The sequence below is a fragment of the Psammomys obesus genome, unplaced genomic scaffold (assembly GCF_907164565.1).
Source record: "Psammomys obesus unplaced genomic scaffold, mPsaObe1.curated_primary_1811, whole genome shotgun sequence".
Lineage (NCBI taxonomy): Eukaryota > Metazoa > Chordata > Mammalia > Rodentia > Muridae > Psammomys > Psammomys obesus.
The window spans coordinates 3,967,615-3,973,005 of record NW_026596147.1 but is presented as its reverse complement, the minus strand read 5'-3'; positions in this window follow the sequence as shown (position 1 = coordinate 3,973,005).

Genomic DNA, 5,391 nt, shown 5'->3' with positions numbered 1-5,391 from the left:
TCCTTCCTTCCTTCCTTCCTTCCTTCCTTCCTTCCTTCCTTCCTTCCCCTCCTCCTCTTTCTTTCTTTCTTTCTTTCTTTCTTTCTTTCTTTCTTTCTTTCTTTCTTTCTTTCTTTCTTTCTTTCTTTCTTTCTCTCTTTCGGCATTAAATCAGTAATGATAATATATTTGTCAAGAGAAACATCTAAAGAAGTTCTTAGCAAACTGTACTTGCTTGAGGAGGAATTTCTTTTGGTTGGATGGGAGCAAGACAATCTATTTTTTATATAAACCCAGCACTTATTTCTATCAAAACAATAAAGCAAAAACAATAGTTACAAATCCCCTTGCTCCTTAGGCAATTAAAGTATTTTTAAGATGTCAAATATTTTTGTTTTTTCTTACATTTTTTTCTTATCACATTAACTTCAATTTAAAGGAAACAGGTTAATCTGGACAAACATTATTTGGAGAGTTTTATAAGAGTTGAGTAAAATTACCTTTTTACATACTCATCTGTAATATATAGAAGTTCAAGGTGGTATTTGCATTGATTTATAAGGTCCCAGCAAATAGAGGCAGTATTTGTATTGATTGCAACAGAGTTTGTATCAGTTTGTAATTATTTCTATAACTAATATGCACTTATTATTTCATGATTCCAAAGATCAAAAGTCCCTAATGGGTCACAGGCTCAAATACAGAAGTCGAAAGATTGTGAGTCGTTCAGGACCCTCTAGGATAAGTTGTGACTTTGTTGTATCCAGCTTTTGAATCCTGTGAAGATTACATCCTTGATGCATTCATTCTGTGACTGTAGTATCCAGTTTTTGTTTTTTTAATTTATCTATTTTTTAATAAATTACAGTTTATTCACTTTGTATCCCAGTTCTAGCTCCCTCCCTCATCCCTTCCCAATCCCACCCTCCCTCCCTCATCTCCTCCCATGCCCCTCTCCCAGGCCACTGATAGGGGAAGTCCTCCTGCCCTTCCTTCTGACCCTAGTCTATCAGGTCTCATCAGGATTGGCTTCACTGTTTTCCTCTCTGTGACCTGGTAAGTCTGTTTCCCCCATCAGGGGGAGGTGATCAAAGAGCCAGCCACGAGTTCATGTCAGAGACAGTCCCTGTGCTCATACTAGGGAACCCACTTGGAGACTGAGTTGCCTTGGATTACATCTGTGCAGGGGTTCTAGGTTATCTCCATGCATGGTCCTTGGTTTGAGTATTGGTCTCAGAAAAGACCCCTGGGCCCAGACTTTTTGATTCTGTTGCTCTCTTTGTGGAGCAACTGTCCCCTCCAGGTCTTTCAATCTCTTCTTTCTTTCATAAGATTCTCTACACTCTGCCCAAAGTTTGGCTATGAGTCTCAGCATCTGCTTTGATACCCTGCTGGGTAGAGTCTTTCAGAGGCCCTCTGTGTTACACTCCTGTCCTGTTCCCTCTTTTCTCCCTCTTCTGATTTCCATCCCCTTTGTCTTTCTAAATGAGGATTGAGCATCTTACCCAGGGTCGTCCTCCTTCTTATTTGGCTTCCTTAGGTATACAGATTTTAGTATGATTCTCCTGTATTATATATTTAATATCTATTTATAAATGAGTATATACCATTGTGCCTTTCTGCTTCTGGGATACCTCACTCAGTATGATCTTTTCTAATTCCCACCCTTTGTCTGCAAATTTCATGTTTGGCTTGTTGTTAATTGCTGAGTAGTATTCCATTATGTAAATGTACCATAATTTCTGTATCCATTTCTCAGTTGAGGGACTTCTGGGTTGTTTCCAGATTCTGGCTATTACAAATAAAGCTGCTATGAACATCAAAGAGCAAATGTCCTTGTTGTATACTTGAGTATCTTTTGGATATATGCCTAGGAGTGGTATAGCTGGATCTTGAGGTAGCACTATTCCTAATTGTCTGAGAAAGTGCCAGATTGACTTCCAAAGTGTTTGTACATGTTTATATTCCCACCAGCAATGGAGGAGGTTTCCCCTTTCTCCATATCCTCTCCAGAATATGTTGCCACTTGAGTTTTTTTATCTTAGCCATTCTGATGGGTGTAAGGTGAAATCTCAGGGTCATTTTGATTTGCATTTCCCTGATGACTAAGGACGTGGAACATTTCTTTAAGAGTTTCCCTGACATTCGTTATTTCTCTATTGAGAGTTCTCTGTTTAGCTTTATATCCCATTTTTTAAAGGGGATTACTTGTTTTTTTGCTGTTTAACTTCTTTAGTTCTTTATATATTCTGGATATCAGCCCTCTGTAAGATGTAGGGTTGGTGAAGATCCTTTCCCAGTCTGTAGGCTGTCATTTTGTTCTGACAACAGTGTCCTTTGCTTTACAGAAGCTTTTCAATTTCATGAGCTCCCATTTATTGATTGTTGCTCTTAGAGCCTGTGCTGTTGGTGTTCTGGCACAGGAAGTTGTCTCCTGTGCCAATGAGTTCTAGGTTCTTCCCCATTTTTCTATCCCATTTTTCTTCTTACTGATTTAGTGTATCTGGTTTTATGTTGAGGTCTTTGATCCACTTCAACTTTCGTTTTGTGCAAGGTGACAAGTATGGATATATTGCATTTTTCTACATGTAGACCTCAGTTAGACCAGGACCAGTTGTTGAAGTTGCTTTCTTTTTTTCCTATTGTATGGTTTTGGCTTCTTTGTCAAATATCAGGTGTCCATTAGTATGTGGGTTTAGTTCTAGATCTTCAAGTTGATTCCATTAATTCACCAGATGGTTTCTCTGCCAGTATCATGTTTTATTTTATTTTATTTTTATTAGTGTTGCTCTATAGTACAAGCTTGAGATCAGGGATGGAGATACCTCCAGAAGATCTTTCAATGTAGAGGATTGTTTTTTTTTTTTTTTTGAATGGCATGTATCTTTATTCTTTTTATTTATTTTTATTAGTTACATTTTATTAACTCTGTATCCCATCTGTATCCAGTTCCTTCATTCCTTCCCAAACCTTCTCTCCCTCTCTCATCTCCTCCCTGCCCCTTTTCAAGTCCACTGATTGGGGTGGACATTAGAGGATTGTTTTAGTGAGTCTGGGTTTCTTGTTATTCCATATGAAATTAAGAATTGTTCTTTCAGGCTGGAGAGATGGCTCAGGGGTTAAGAGCACTGGTTGTTCTTCCAGAGGTCCTGAGTTCAATTTCCAGCAACCACATGGTGGCTCACAACCACCTTATAATAATTGGTTTGGTGCCCTCTTCTGGCATGGAGGTGTTACATGTAGGCAGAACACTACATACATAATAAATAAAATAAAAAAAAAAAAGAAAAAGAATTGTTCTTTCAAGGTCTGTAAAGAATTGTGTTAGTAATTTGATGGGAATTGCATTGAATCTGTAGATTGCTTTTGGTAAGATGGCTATTTTTCCTATGTTAATCCTGCCAAGCCATGAGCATGGGAGATGTTTACCTCTTTTGATATCTTTTTCTATTTCTTTCTTCAGAGACTGGAAGTTTTTTTCATACAAGTCTTTGACTTGCTTGGTTAGAGTTACACCAAGGTACTTTATGTCCTTTGTGGCTATTGTGAAGGGTATTGTTTCCCTAATTTCTTTCTCAGCCCATTTGTCTCTTGTATGCAGGAGGACTACTGATTTTTTGATTTAATTTTGTATCCAGCCACTTTGCTGAAGGTGTTTATCAACTGTAGGAGTTCCTTGGTAGAATTTTTGGGGTCACTCGTGTATACTATTATATCATCTACAACCCTGTCTTGAAAAACTAACCAGCAAAAACAAAGAAACAAAGAAACCCAAAGGAACAAAAACAAAAAACCCACACCACAAGTAGTCCTTCACAGCATTCAGGAAAAGTGTGCAGCACTCAAGTCCATTCAGCAGGAACTCAGAGCGGTGGCTCTTCCCCTTTTTCACATCTTGGCAGAATAGGAAATAGAGATGAGGAAGTGCTAACACTTCATGGAGACAACTTTAGATAAGTCGGATCTCCTCAGTGCTAACCTTCTTGTATTGAGAGACTGGTGTCCTGAGAGATGGAAGGTGACACAAGTCTTTTTGGTTGTCTGTGTGCTTCAGCCTTTTGAGTACTGGGCTTAGTAGTGTGAGTCACTGTGCTAGGATGGTAGATATTTTCTAAGTTGTGATAAGTTGCTATAAACAACTGCCATCTGCCATCAAGAGAATGGTGTCTTTGGGAGACTGGAGAGATGGCTTAGGGGCTAAGTACTCATAAGAACATTCCTTTGTTCTTGCAGAGGAATGAAACTCAGTTTGCAGAACCTACATTGGGCAGATAGAATCTCCTGCAGCTGCAGTACCTGGAGTCATCCAATGACTGTGGTGTCTGTGGGCATTGAGCACATGAGCACATCCCTAAACACATTTACATAACAAAAATAATCTTTTAAAAGAGTAGAGATGGGGAGGGGCAGTTGGCCAGTTGTATAACTCAAGGAATTGAAGAATGCCAATTAATATAAATGAACTTGGAAGAAGCTCTCAGATTTCAGATGACAATATGTCTTGACCACTAGCTTAATTTGATCTCCTGAGACATGATCTAGTCACGCCAGGCTGGACAGCAGATTCATACAGCTGTGAGTTCATGAATAGGTGCCGTGTTAGGATGCTAAATTTCTCATACTCTATTAGCATTCAATAGAAAATGAATAAGGGCATTTAGTTCGGTGAACTGCTTCTTGGTGCCTGAGGGAAAGAAAAGAAATAGAGTTAGAGATGGATTCTCTAAGCAGCACTATCATTTTATATTGGATGAAACAGAAAACAGATCTGGAGAACAGATCTAAAATTCTGTTCTCAGTCACAAAATGTTTTTATTAGACTCTACAATGGTAGTGTCAAGAAAGTCTAGGATAGACATGGATGATTTCTATGAGGGAAAAAAATTTACCCTCCTTCTTGAAATGAACAACCCCGTCATGAGTGAAAATGTTTTTAGAGACAGAAGGTATTTATTTCACAAAGATCCATCCTGTTTATCTTTATCTCTGTCCATACAAGACAGTGATGTGAATGTCTTCACACATTTAGTTAAATGAGCACAAATTGCTAACGGTGTCAGTTTTTATTTCCTCTCTCAGACTAGATCCTCCATTCTGAGAGCATCTCCTACAGAGGTCTCTTCTGTTGAGTCTGACAGATACTTGCACTCCGACTTTGCATTTTGTTATCTTTTCTTTCATTCCTGAAAGGGTTTCCATTGATGACTAGCAGATAATTGGTTTGTTTTTTTTTTTCTTTTCTTTTTTTTTTTTTTTTTTTAGCAGATAATTGTAATTTCATTCTATCAGCAAGGCTTCCTTTGAGAGCCTTCCCTTGAGGGAGTGTGTAGGATGTTGGGAGAAGAGAGAGGATTAATAGGAGAGCTTCTGGATATGATCATGGAAACTACATCCCAAGAATGGCTACCTACA